At 46.3% G+C, this 15,245-nt stretch overlaps 1 long non-coding RNA gene across 1 annotated transcript in view; it reads right to left on the bottom strand.

Moving 5' to 3' along the window:
- Positions 1 to 5,582: 5,582 nt before the first annotated feature.
- The window catches only part of LOC130272678 (uncharacterized), a 71,404-nt gene continuing 61,741 nt past the window's right edge, over positions 5,583 to 15,245 (bottom strand). Inside the window, exons 4-5 of the long non-coding RNA XR_008843684.1 lie at positions 8,927 to 9,049; positions 5,583 to 5,763 (exon numbers count right to left, since the gene is read on the bottom strand). This is a non-coding gene — a long non-coding RNA (uncharacterized LOC130272678). The remainder of the gene's footprint in view (positions 5,764 to 8,926; positions 9,050 to 15,245) is intronic.

Consider the following 15,245-nt stretch of genomic DNA (forward strand, 5'->3'; position numbering starts at 1 on the left):
AGAAGGTATAATACCCAGCAATCAATTCCTAATAGTCTTTGACAGAGTGCAATTTTGGGATTAGTACACAGCTTTTGTGTGCTCCAGCACTGTTATGTACTGCCGGTGTTGTGCTTTTTTAAGGTGTTCTGTAGCGCATTTTTCTGCCCTCATAAGTGCATACCACATACCTACATCTAAGTAGTGTACTATTTTGTACCTGTTAATCTGACAGCCAAAAGTAATCACTGACTGGTGTTTTACTCCAATAAGTTTTTTTAAGCGTACTGTAGAGCATTTTTCTGTCCTCTTTGTTCCACAACAAGTTGTCTGCTTGTTATACTAGTCTGTGGATGGTATAATACATACCCAGCAGTCCATTCCTAATAGTCTGTGAGAGTGCAATTTTGGGTTTAGTACACAGCGACTGTGTGCTGCAGCACTGTTGTGTACTGCTGGTGTTGTGCAAAAATACATATTTTTATGCATACTGTAGTGCATTTTTCTGCCTTCATAAGTGCATACCACGTACCTACATCTAAGTAGTGTACTATTTTGTACCTGTTAATCTGTCAAGGGCCTAGATACTGTTAAAGGACAGCCAAAAGTAATCACCGGCTTATGTTTTACTCCAGGGGTCCTCAAACTATGGCCCGCGGGCCACATGCGGCCAGCCAAGGACATTTATCCGGCCCGCCGCTGCCTAAGGACATCTCTGTGTCCCGAAAGATGTTTTTGGGACACAGGGATGCGCTCTCGGCTGCCCCGTGTTTACTTTACTTTAAAAACACAGGGGCCACCGGGAAGGTAGCACAGGCAGGGACGTCACTGACATCCTGTGCATGTGCCCATAGCAACGGAGCGTGGAGGAGCAACGATAAGTGTTACCAGCGGCACGTCAGCTTCGGTGCTCCGACCACCGCTCCTCCGGTCCCAGGACTTACTGCTATGTACGGACCGGAGGAGCAGTGGTTGGAGCACTGAAGTGGGGCAGTACACAGGCATACAGCCTCCAGCCATACACTGTATGGCTGGAGGCTGTATGTCTGTGGGGAACATACTGCACCTAATGTGGGGAAGTATACTGCACCTAATGTGGGGAGCTATACTGCACCTAATATGGGGAACATACTGCACCTAATGTGGGGGAACTATATTGCACCTAATGTGGGGGAACATACTGTATGTCTGTGGGGGAACATACTGCACCTAATGTGGGGAGGTATACTGCACCTAATGTGGGGAGCTACACTGCACCTAATGTGGGGAACTGTACTGCACCTAATGTGGGGGAACTTACTGCACCTAATGTGGGGGAGCTCTACTGCACCCCATGTGGGGGAACTTTACTGCACCTAATGTGGGGGAACTTACTGCGCCTAATGTGGGGGAGCTATACTGCACCTAATGTGGGGTACTATACTGCACCTAATGTGGGGGAACTATACTACACCTAATGTGGGGAACTATACTGCACCTAATGTGGGGGAACTATACTGCACTTAATGTGGGGGAACATACTGCACCTAATGTGGGGGAACATATGGCACCTAATGTGGGGGAGCTATACTGCACCTAATGTGGGGGAACTATACGGCACCTAATATGGGGGAACTATACTGCACCTAATGTGTGGGAACTATACTGCACTTAATGTGGGGGAACTTTAATACACCTAATGTGGGGGAACTATACTGCACCTAATGTGGGGGAACTATGATGCTGCAGTCCCTCCCTTTTCAAGTGGTGGACTCTGCACCTTTCAGAGAACTAATGGCTTGTGCAAAGCCGAGGTGGAGAGTGCCAAGCCATCATTTCTTTGCAAAGAAGGCAGTACAAGCCTTGCACAGTTTTGTGGAAGAGAAGGTACCAAAGTGCATGGCAGTGCCGACGTCTGGAGCTTTAACTATGGTCAAGTGGTTGTCAAGCGGTTTCTAAAGTGTTCCCCCCATTTGAAAGACATCCTAACAATGGGAAGGAAACATTGCATGCACTTCAGCCCCTCATACACCGCAAAGCACACCTTCCTTGAGCTGCAGCATCAGAACGGTATCCCCCAACATAGTCTGTATGTGACGGTGCCACACGTTGGAAGTCTACTCTTTTTATGTTGGACTGACTATACAAACAGAGAAAAGCCATCACCGATTTCTTGATGATCCAAGCGGATAGGGGTATTCCCCAGTGTAACTCCAATGTCAACCATTGGCAGCTCATACAGTACGTGACACCTGCCGTTTGCTCAGGCCCTTTGAAGAAGCCACATTATTAGTAAGTTGTCAGGATTACGGGATGAACTAAGTCATTCCACTGCTTCATGTCTTACAACACGTGTTGGAAACAATGGCTGGTCAGGGTAATGGAGACGTGGCGCCTACATCTCACGGCCACTTGAGCCCTGTGGGGGCTGAACTGGAGTAGGAGGAGGGGCACAGTGGAGCACAGTTTAGGTTTCACCAAATGGCCGGGTTTTCAAGTAATCTTACAGGAGAGGAGGAGCAGTAGCAGCTAGAGGAGCTAAAGGGTTATGAGGAAGGGGAGTCAGAGGACCCATAAACACCGTGGCAGTATGTAGTGGAGATGGAGGCAGGGAGTCCCTCCGAGTCACTTGCACAAATGGCACGATGCATGCTCACTTGCTTGCGTAGTGACAGCCGAATTGTCCCCATTTGGCAGCAGGAGGACTTCTGGATCTCCACCTTATTGGACCCTCGCTACAAGTTAATGAGTAGCTTTCTTCACCCGTATAGTGAAGCAACTCATCAGCAGCAGGTAGACATGGAGCAGGACCTGAACCAGCAGGTGGTGGTGGTGGCATACCTTGACAAGACCATGCCAACACATCTTGAAGATCCGTTGGACTTCTGGGCAGCCAAACTGGATTTGTGGCCGCAATTAGCAGAGTTTGCCCTGGAAAAGCTGTCCTGCCTGGCCAGTAGTGTGCCATCAGAGTGGGTGTTTAGTGTGGCGGGGGCCATAGTCACCCCAAGGAGAACTCGTCTGTCCACAAAAAAAGTGGAGAGACTGACCTTTGTGATGATGAATCAGGCATGGATCAGCCAGGATTTTCACCCACCAATACCTGATGCATCAGAGCAGATTGACCATGGTGCCACACCAACACTTCACAAATATGGATAGTGCCAAACTAAGGCGCTGCTCCCCAGTTACAAACATTCCTCCACATCAGACCTTTTTTTTCACCCACCTTCGTCACCGGGTACTGGCATTGCCACCCACCGCACCACTCTGTCACTGGGTCACTTTCAGGACTCCTGATGTTGCTGCTGCCAACTCCAGGCTGTGCCATCCGGCCACTATATGGTCTCCTCATGCTTCACCACTTCCTGGCTGTGCCATTCAGCCACTATATGTTCTCCTCATGCTTCAGCCACTATGTGGTCTCCTCATGCTTCAGCCAACTCCAGGCTGTGCCATTCAGCTGCTATATGGTCTCCTCATACTTCAGCCAACTCCAGGCTGTGCCATTAAGCCACTATATGGTCTCCTTATGCTTCAGCCACCTCCAGGCTGTGCCATTCAGACATTATATGGTCTCCTCATGCTTTATCCAACTCCAGGGTGTGCCATTCAGACACTATTTGGTCTCCGCATGCTTCACCACCTCCAGGCTGTGCCATTCAGCAACTATATGGTCTCCTCATGCTTCAGCCACCTCCGGGCTGTGCCATTCAGACCCTATGTGGTCTTCTCATGCTGCCACAAACTCCAGGCAGTGCCATTCAGCCACTATATGGTCTCTTCATGCTGCCACAAACTCCAGGTAGTCATTCAGCCACTATATCGTCTCCTCATACTGATGCCACTATATGGTTTACTGATGCTGCTGGGCCTCGGACATTACCTAATAATATTTTATGGTAGCACTAGCTACCATAAAGCTTACATATTTAATTAAAAAATTCATCTTTTAATCTTAGGGATTGTGAAGCCCTATTGTCTACTCATGCTGCCGCCAGCTCCAGGCTGTGTCGTTGTGCCACCATATTCTCCTTATGCTGTTGGCACCTTAAATTAAACTTTACATTTTTTTATATATCTTCAATTTAAAATTTCAAAAATATTTTTAATCTTCTCTATTGTGAGGCCATATGGTTTTGTCAGGCTGTTGCCACCTCCAGACTGTGTCATTCTGCCACTATATGGTCTCCTTGTGCTGCCGCCAATTCCAGGCTGTGTCATCTGCCAGATGATGGTCTCCTCATGCTGCTGCCACCTCTAGGCTCTGTCATTGTGCCACCGTGTGACACCTTGTTAGATTGGGTTTTGTGGTCATACAGTATTAGTTCAAAGTAAACACCGGGACATTAAACTTGGGATTCTATTATAAATCCTAAATTTAGAAATATCTATGTAATCTGTTCAAGACTGAGGCCCTATGGTCGTATATGTCATATTACCTGTGTAATTATCACAAGAATCCAATTAAACAGCTTGGAGCGATAACAATGAACCGTAACTGATTAAATGAAACATTCGCACTTTCATAGTCAGTGGCGCCGCTGAAAGGCAGGGGCTGGAACAGGTGGTATCTTACCTGGTGGAGGACCGCCAGCTTGATGCTCACCAGAATGAGTACTCAAAAAATGTAAATACATTCTAATTAAATAAAATACAAATTACATAAAAAATCTCTTTATTCTCTTAAATTTTGACACCATATGGTCTCCCTGCTGCCACATCGACGCTCTGCTTCAGTGATTCTAATAGCAATGCCTGTAATCTGCATGCCATACTGAATAACAGTATTATTTCACTAACACAGCACACTCACTATGCATGTTAGTACAAGGCAAAGTGCTCTACACCCCTATTGAGCCTTTCTGTAGGCCAGAAATTGCCATTTTTAATAGCGATTCACCTCAAATAAATTTGGTCCGAAACAAATTTTCGGAATATTCGGCCAATTAGCCAAATCGAATTTTTCAAAAGTTCGCTCATCTCTACCAGCAACAGTGTGTGAAAACCTTGTGAAGACTTACAGAAAATGTTTGGCCTCTGTCATTGCCAACAAAGGGTACATAACAAAATATTGAGATGAACTTTTGTATTGAACGAATACTTATTTTCCATCATAATTTGCAAATAAATTCTTTAAAAATCAGACAATGGGATTTTGTGGATTTTTTCCCCTCATTATCTCTCTCATAGTTGAGGTATACCAATCATGAAAATTACAGGCCTCTCACATCTTTTTAAGTCGGAGAACTTGCTCAATTGGTGGCTGACTAAATACTTTATTTTGCCCCCATTGTATTTCTTTGGGGGAGGGGGAAAAAAGCTGTGACAATAACTCATTCAATTAAGTAATTTTTAAATTTAGAGGTTAAGAAAATTCTCAACAAAATAAAATTTTTGACAATTTTTTCTCGATTATGTACAGACATTTTACATTTAACTAAATCCAATGAATGTAATTTTCTGGGCTGTGAATGTATTTGTACCATGCTCATCCCCATAGAGATACTGTCAGCTGTTAAGTGAGGTGTATTATAAAAGCACTTGGAAAACACACGTAGCTAAAATGTGCAATTTACGTTTTTAACAGTTTTTATTATTAGTATGCGGTGATAATTATAGAACTACTTAAAAAAGCCAGTCTGTGATGAGTTTTTACTACTTTCCAAATAACATGGTCCTCTTTAGTGACGTTGGTATTGGTCCACAAGGAACAGGTAAACATCACGCTGTAAATTTAGCTTATCAGCATCACCAGTCTCTGAAGAGAGCATCTAAGTGCTAATTGGAGTTATCAGACTTTATCTGAAGTATAAAACAGATCAGTCATTACATTATTAACTATTACTGTAGGAACTATACATTAACCCCTGAAGGACACATGACATTCTCATACGTCACCAAATTGTTCAGCAGGCATTGGGGCATATCGCCCAGGGGGGTCATGATGACCCCCCATGCCGGCGATGGCCGCAGATCGCTGGACTGAATTGGACTGCGGCGGATTCCGGGTCAATCGGGTCTCCAGTGACCTGGTGACCCAGAATTATTGGCTGATCGGAGCTGTCACAGACGGCCCCGAACAGCCATAACCAGCAGGGGTTAGGTGGCACTGGTGCCACCTCACGATCGCCCTGATTCGTCGGACGGATTACCGGCCGACCAATCAGGGCGCCTGCTGCGGGTGTCACTCCCGCAACCCGCTCCGCCACTCTTCCGGAGGATGGGAGCGGGTGCGGGAAGAAGACCCTGGGTGCTGGGGACCCCGATCCCCGGCGTTTCTGTTGGGATAGGGGCCCCAGGAGCGACGGCGGCGGTGAGGGACTGACCTGTGCGGCGGCGGCGTGGAGCAGCAGCAGGAGGTGAGTGAAAGAATTTACCATCTTGATAATCAGGACCAGGTCACTAGTGCTTTTCTGGGGTATATGTTTTTTAGGGGTGGGTTTGTCTGTCCTTTAGTTTGTTATTAATTATCTTATAAAGTTTATACTATTTTTTCATGAATTTTGTATTATTGGTGTTTAATTCATGGTGACAATTGTAGGAGTAGTACCATAGGTGGTTTTTGTTACCATTTCTATTGGTTTAACATTTCAGAGGAAGAGTGTAGGTTATATTGGTGAGTGAAAGCCTCCTGCTGTTGCTTAGCAACAGCTCCCAGCATGCAAAAAGGGCATGCTGGGAGCTGTAGTTATGCAACAGCAGGAGGCAGACCACCACAACTCCCAGCATTCCCTTATGGGCATGCTGGGACTTGTAGTTTTGCAACAGCTGGAGGCACATTTTTCTATGGAAAAGTGTACCTTCCGCTGTTGTATAACTACAACTCCCAGCTTGCACAATCAGCTAAAGTGCATGCTGGGAGTTGTAGTGGTGCATCTGGTGGTTGCATAACTACAACTCCCAGCATGCCCGTGGGCTGTCGGTGACTGCTGAGAGTTGTAGTTTTGCAACAGTTGAAGGCACACTGAGTTAAGTAGCAAACCAGTGTGTCTCCAGCTGTTGCATAACTACAATCCCCAGCATCCCCAGCCAAAGTAGTATGCCTCCAGCTGTTGCATAACTACAAGACCCAGCATGCCCTTCCGCTGTCCGTACATGCTGGGGGTTGTAGCTTTTGCAACAGCTGAAGGCACACTGGTTGCAAAACACTGAGTTTGTTACCAAACTCGGTGTTTCACAACCAGTGTGCCTCCAGCTGTTGCAAAACTACAACTCCCAGCATGCACTGATAGACCATACATGCTGGGAGTTGTAGTTTTGCAACAGCTGGATGTCCCCCCCCCCAATGTGAATGTACAGGGTACACTCACATGGGCGGAGGATTACAGTAAGTATCCAGCTGCAAGTTTGAGCTGCGGCAAATTTTCTGCCGCAGCTCAAACTGCCAGCGAGAAACAACTGTGAACCCCCGCCCATGTGACTGTACCCTAAAAACACTACACTAACACAAAATAAAATAAAAAGTAAAAAACACTACATATACACATACCCCCACACAGCCCCCCTCCCCAATAAAAATGAAAAACGTCTGGTACGCCACTGTTTCCAAAATGGAGCCTCCAGCTGTTGCAAAACAACTACTCCCAGTATTGCCAGATAGCCACTGACTGTCTAGGCATGCTGGGAGTTTAACAACAGCTGGAGGCACCCTGTTTGGGAATCACTGGCGTAGAATACCCCTATGTCCACCCCTATGCAAGTCCCTAATTTAGGCCTCAAATGCGCATGGCGCTCTCACTTTGGAGCCCTGTCGTATTTCAAGGCAACAGTTTAGGGTCACGTATGGGGTATCGCCGTACTCGGGAGAAATTGTGTTACAGATTTTGGGGGTTATTTTCTGCTATCACCCTTTTTAAAAATGTAAAATTTTTGGGAAAACAAGCATTTTAGGTAAAAAAATATATATATTTTTTTTACATATGCAAAAGTCGTGAAACACCTGTAGGGTATTAAGGTTCAAATTACCCCTTGTTACGTTCCCCGAGGGGTCTAGTTTGCAAAATGGTATGCCATGTGTTTTTTTTTTGCTGTTCTGGCACCATAGGGGCTTCCTAAATGCGGCATGCCCCCAGAGCAAAATTTGCTTTCAAAAAGCCAAATGTGACTCCTTCTCTTCTGAGACCTGTAGTGTGCCAGCAGAGCAATTTTCACCCCCATATGGGGTGTTTTCTGTATCGGGAGAAATTGGGCTTCAAATTTTGGGGAGTATTTTCTGCTATTACCCTTTTTAAAAATGTAAAATTTTTGATAAACCAAGCATTTTGGGTAAAAAAAAAAATATATTTTTTTACATATGCAAAAGTCGTGAATCACCTGTGGGGTATTAAGGTTCACTTTACCACTTGTTATGTTCCCTGAGGGGTCTAGTTTCCAAAATGGTATGCCATGTGTTTGTTTTTGCTGTCCTGGCACCATAGGGGCTTCCTAAAGGTGACATGCCCCCCAAAAACCATTTGTCGCTCCTTCCCTTCTGAGCCCTCTACGGCGCCCGCTGAACAATTAACATCGACATATGAGGTATATGCTTACTCGAGAGAAATTGCGCTACAAATACAAGTAAAAATTTTCTCCTTTTTACCCCTTGCAAAAATTCAAAAATTGGGTCTACAAGAACATGCGAGTGTAAAAAATGAAGATTTTGAATTTTCTCCTTCACTTTGCTGCTATTCCTGTGAAACACCTAAAGGGTTAATACACTTACTGAATGTCATTTTGAATACTTTGGGGGGTGTAGTTTTTATAATGGAGTCTTTTATGTACAATCGATTAAAAACTATATTTATACTTAGCATGCGCAGCTAGTCTAGCTACGCACCATCCAACTCACTCACTCACCTTACATACCTTATCCTTTCCTGTATATCTTAAGAACCCTTGGAGTAATCTCCCTATTAAGCGTACAGTACATATTACAATAGGAACCAACCCCTTACTCTGCTATACACTTCACTAGTCTATGGTGTACCTGTATAGTGCATTACTATCTGCAGCTGACCCTCCTGAGTCTGTGCCAAAGCTCCCGATCATAAGCTCCTCTGCAGTACTGCATCAGGTTGTAGTCTGCGTAATACGAAATTACAGGATTGCCCTAAAGAGATTTATAGTGCAAGTTCAATGGGTTAATACCCACATACATGGTATATGTCAACCCCATAGATCACCAATATATATATATATATATATATATATATATATATATATATATATATATATATATACATCAACAAATTTGACATAAATAACATTTAATCCTTATTTCTAATTTATTTTCATATATCACATAGAGTTTATTCCCAGGCAAACAGGTAGCATTCCCATAGTGGTCATATGGAATAACATGGTGCAAACAAAATCATCAGTACATAAACAATACATTGCTGGCTGGTATCTCTTACAGAAATACAGGGAAAATTACATAGAACTGGTCTGTACAGAAGCTTGGGACTCAGGATATATATAAGACAAGATGTTACTACTATTTCATAAAACAAGTGGAAGGGATTCATACCTCTCGGTCACGTAACTTAAAAACAAAAGATACACTGTACTTTTTTCTGTAGGATCCTTTGATCCCAGTTACCCCAGTTATCCCAGTGACTTTCTAACCAGCTCCAGGCCCACACATTTCCACAATTCTAACTGTCCATGATAGACTTCCCTCATATGTTGGGACACAGGGATATCTACAATACTTCATAACAAATATTGCTTAAAGGAGTACTCCAGTGATAGACAACTTATAAGATAAGTGTCTGATCGCGGAGGATCATAACGCTGGGACCTCCCGTGATCTCCAGTATGGGGCCCCAGCTCTGCAGGAGGTAATCCCCCTCTATGTATCTCTATGGGAGAGGGTGATACAGTGTTTGTGCATCCCCACCTCTCCCATAGAGCTGAATGGAGGGGGCGTGTTTATCGACCTCAGTGCATTTGAAGACATGAGCATTAGCTGCACAGAGCCCCGACAGTGCCTGGTCCCTGTATGGGAGATCGCAGGGGGTCCCAGCAGATCCTGCAGATAGGGAATAAATTGTCTATCGCTGCAGTACTCCTTTAAATGTTCCAAAAATCTGTATTTTGTCTAGTCTATGTAATCTCTTGGACATGGTGTCCCGATCACACCCTATCGGTCCAGCTAAGACGCTAGAGAGAGTGTGATGGTGCAAGGGTTAAGGCCACCAGACCTCTGGGTATACACTACTAGTCCCAGCAAGTCACTCAATTAACCCTTAGATAAATGTGTTTTACCAGAGCCTCCTTCAGAAAGGTGAGCTCATATATTTGGAGATCAAAGACCAGAGCTGATTAATTAAACATTTAATCTGATAAAAGGTATCACAGTGCTGACTATAAAAATACAGGAACAAATGACATACAGGTATAACAATATATAAAAGAGTTTAGCAAGACAAGTTCAGAAAACAAAAATGAAGTTCTTACAGCATGATGGTATAGCCCTCCTTTGAGAGTGAGAGTCCAGCTCTTTTCAGCTTTGGGCCCAGCCTTGAACACCCAACTTTGAGTCTAGCATTGTTTTAAATATCATATCTGCTTTCTTGGGAGGGAGACTCCATTCCCCCCTCCTCTCTTCTCTCTTTCTGGCCCCCTTATCTGTGTGATTATATGATGGGACCAGAGTGCCCCTTACATCCTGCTGCTTCAAAAAAGCATTTGACTTCAAAGGAGATGTAAACAAACAGCCAGACCCCCAATAAAATGCAATACACAAAAGGATACACCGTCTGAATGACCTCTTACCCATGTCTTGGATAATACATCACACAGTTATAATTTATAATACACATATAGGATTTTAATAATCAGGCCTTGGGCCTGACACCTCCCCCTTAAGATGGGGACAGAGAGATCTTGTCTCTCCAGGCTGATAGATCTGTCTCCCTTAACCATCTATTTCTTTTCTTGACACCACAGGCCCTGCATTCCCAGGCAAAGATGGCACTGAAGGGGCCTATTTCCTCATTTAGCTGCCTTTTCTTTGCAGCTAAGAGCTGTGGATTGATCTCTACATCCTGAAGGGATCCCTGGCTCTTAGCTTCCTCCACTAGGTCTAGTAGGGGATCACTACCCAGCCCTTCCTCTGGTGCACTGCATACAGTACCACCTCCTCAGGGTCATAGTATTCCATATTAATGTGGTATTGTCTCTGCCTCTGACCTTTCTCATCAAGGGCAACTACATATGGTGTGGGTTCTAGGCGCTGCAGAATGGGGAAGGGACCCTCCCAGGCAGCCTGCAACTTATTCTGCCTGATGGGGTTCAGACCCATTACCTTCTGTCCCACTTCATAGACCCGGTCCCTTGCATTGCGATCGTACCAGTACTTCTGCCTGGACTGTGCTGCTATGAGGTTTTCCTGTACCAGCCCAGTCAGTGCCTGCATCCTGTCCCTGAATCTCAGAACATACTCCACCACAGAAGTCTCAGGGGCATGTAGCCCCCCCTTCCCATTCTCCCCTAACTAAATCTAGGGGTCCCCGCACTTTGCGACCATACAATAACTCAAAGGACGAGAAACCCGTAGACCAGGGGTCCTCAAACTTTTTAAACGGGGGGCCAGTTCATGGTCTTTAAGTATGCAGCACAGTTCCCCCCACATTAGGTTGTAGTTCCCCCACATTATGGTTGGCAGTACAGTTCCCCCACATTAGGTGCAGTACAGTTCCCCCACATTAGGTGCAGTACAGTTCCCTCAAATTAGCTGCAGTACAGTTCCCCCACATTAGGTGCAGTACAGTTCCCCCACATTAGGTGCATTACAGTTCCCCCACATTAGGTGCAGTACAGTTCCCCCACATTAGGTGCAGTACAGTCCCCCACATTAGGTGTAGTACAGTCCTCCACATTAGGTGCAGTATAGTTCCCCCACATTAGGTGCAGTATAGTTCCCCCACATTAGGTGCAGTATAGTTCCCCCACATTAGGTGCAGTACAGTTCCCCCCATTAGGTGCAGTATAGTTCTCTACATTAGGTGCAGTATAGTTCCCCCACATTAGGTGCAGCATAGTTCCCCCACATTAGGTGCAGCATAGTTCCCCCACATTAGGTGCAGTATAGTTCCCCCACATTAAGTGCATTAAAGTTCCCCCACATTAAGTGCAGTATAGTTCCCACACATTAGATGCAGTATAGTTCCCCCATATTAGGTGCCGTATAGTTCCCCCACATTAGGTGCAGTATAGCTCCCCCTCATTAGGTGCCATATGTTCCCCCACATTAGATGCAGTATGTTCCCCCACATTAAGTGCAGTATAGTTCCCCACATTAGGTGTAGTATAGTTCCCCCACATTAGGTGCAGTATAGTACCCCACATTAGGTGCAGTATAGCTCCCAAATTAGGTGCAGTATAGTTCCCCCACATGGGGTGCAGTATACCTCCCCCACATTAGGTGCAATAAGTTTCCCCACATTAGGTGCCGTATAGTTCCCCCACAATAGGTGCAATATAGTTTCCCACATTAGGTGCAGTATACTTCCCTACATTAGGTGCAGTATATTCCCCCACAGACATACAGTATGTTCCCCCACATTAGGTGCAATATAGTTCCCCCATATTAGGTGCAGTATGTTCCCCATATTAGGTGCAGTATAGCTCCCCACATTAGGTGCAGTATACTGCTCATTAGGTGCAGTATGTTCCCCACATTAGGTGCGGTATAGCTCCCCACATTAGGTGCAGTATACTTCCCCACATTAGGTGCAGTATGTTCCCCATATTAGGTACAGTATAGCTCCCCACATTAGGTGCAGTATACTGCACATTAGGTGCAATATGTTTCCCACATTAGGTGCAGTATAGCTCCCCACATTAGGTGCAGTATACTTCCCCACATTAGGTGCAGTATGTTCCCCCACAGACATACAGCCTCCAACCATACAGTGTATGGCTGGAGGCTGTATGCCTGTGTACTGCCCCATTTCAGTGCTCCGACCACCGCTCCTCCGGTCCGGCCATAGCAGTAAGTCCCGGGATCGGAGGAGTGGTGGTCGGAGCACCGAAGCTGACATGCCGCTGGTAACACTTATCGCTGCTCCTCCACGCTCCGTTGCTATGGGCACACGCACAGGACGTCAGTGACGTCCCTGCGTGCGCCACCTTCCCGGTGGCCGGTGTGTTTTTAAAGAAAATGCGGGGCAGCCGAGAGGGCATCCCTGTGTACCGAAAACATCTTTCGGGACACAGAGATGTCCTTAGGCAGTGGTGCGCCGGATAAATTTCCTCGGCGGGCCGCATGTGGCCCGCGGGCCATAGTTTGAGGGCCCCTGCCGTAGACTCTTGGGGTACCTCCCTGTAAGCAAATAACAGATGGGGTAAATACTTTTTCCAGTCTCTGCCCTCCGATTCTACAAATGTTTTTAGCATTTGTTTCAAGGTGCCATTGTTACCGGACACTCTGTCCAACCAATATAGAGGGCATGGCTGTAATTTTTGCAAAGCCCAGACCACAACTAGACATTCCTTCTCTATGACCGCATAGGCCACTCCCAAATGTCCTGCCCGGGGGGTCTCATGGGCCAACCTCAGCAGCTCTTTCCTGTACTGCCTAGGAACCACTAACTGCCTTTCTCTCTCCTGGACCCCTAGCATGCCTTTGGAAAGGGACTCCCAATACAAGATATCATTTCCCCAATATACCCGATGCCCATCTGTGTCAACACCTGTATGTTCAGCATGTTGTCTCAGCCCTTCAAGGGAAGAATTCCCGGAAATGCTCATTTCCCTCCCCCATTTCGTGGTATCAGGGAGCACATTTCCCCCAGGTGAACTAGCATCTCCACCTTCCTCTGCTGGGGCTTGCAAGTCACACAGCTTGCCTCTTGCATCACCATCCTCCCTTCCTGTTAAAGCTGCAGCCCTGGCATGCTGCTGACGCGTTACCACTGCCACCCTTGGTATGCCTCCCTGGGGTTTACCTTCCTCCCCCTCAGTTCCAGACATAACAATACAGGCATCATACACAGGGCTATCACTCCTTCCCTTCTCCTCCTTACGCTCACAGGATTGGGACATATCACTCACTGCTAGTCCCTCATCCTTACAGGTCACCAGGGGCACACCAACTCCTCCCCCTAGCCCATCTCCACTAGGTTTTGGCATTGGCAATGCATTGTCACCACATTTTACAATACACCCCATTCCACTTTTGGAAAACATTACTGGTTCAGTCACAGGTAAACAATTATCAATCCCCTGCACTCCCTCCCAGTTACCACGTTTCACAATACACCCCATTTCACTTTTGGAAAACATTACTGGTTCAGTCACAGGTAAACAATTATCAATCCCCTGCACTCCCTCCCAGTTACCACGTTTCACAATACACCCCATTTCACTTTTGGAAAACATTACTGGTTCAGTCACAGGTAAACAATTATCAATCCCCTGCACTCCCTCCCAGTTACAAGATTTCGCAGTGTCTCCCAAAGTCTCGCACAGTACCTCAGAATTAACAGGGCTCTCTCCTATCCCATCCGCTGTCTAGGTAGTGTCCTCTGAAGCATAATGACAGAGCATCCGACCCAAATCATTCCCCAGCAGAACATTAACAGGGATGTCCTCAGAGACCCCCACCTCCCGCAAACCCTTGCCTGTACCTCAATCCAGGTACACACGGGCCATGGGCACAGTAGGCCACACACCTCCAATTCCTTTTAAAGCCATGGTTCTTCCAGGGATGATGTCCTCTGTATCCACCACTTCAGGCCGCACCAAGGTAAAGGAGGCTCCAGAATCTCGCAAATCCACTGTCACCCGGTCATCCACCGTTACACTTTGCAGGTTAACCGCTCTGTTCTCCACCACTCTGGACACCAGAAGAACAGCTGTGTGTCCTCCAGCTACTGGTGGAGAATTCTTTTTGTTGGGGCAAGTGGCACTCAGGTGCCCAATATTGTTGCATCTGTAACATCGGCAGGTGTACCCCTGACCCAATGTGGCTCCTGTTGCTTTTGGGAATGATGGCAAGAATTTCCCGGCTGACCTGGGGGTGCTTTGTGGTTGTGTGGCTCCCCTCCATGTACTTGCTCCAGCTTGTGCAGATCCACGCCTTGCTGCTGGAGCCCGGTTTTTGGCTAAGTCATCTCCTAGTTCTGCTGCTTCCATGGCTGACTTGGGCTTGCAGTCCAAAATCCACTCTCTGGCTTCAAAGCTCCGTGTTTGGAGAAACTGATCCAGGACCATCAAGTCCTCCAGGGCCTCATAGGTAGTGACTTGTAGGCCCCCAGTCCATTGCCTGAATGCAGTCCTTAGCTGACCTGCATGTT

The sequence above is a fragment of the Hyla sarda genome, chromosome 5 (assembly GCF_029499605.1).
Source record: "Hyla sarda isolate aHylSar1 chromosome 5, aHylSar1.hap1, whole genome shotgun sequence".
Classification (NCBI taxonomy): Eukaryota; Metazoa; Chordata; class Amphibia; order Anura; family Hylidae; genus Hyla; species Hyla sarda.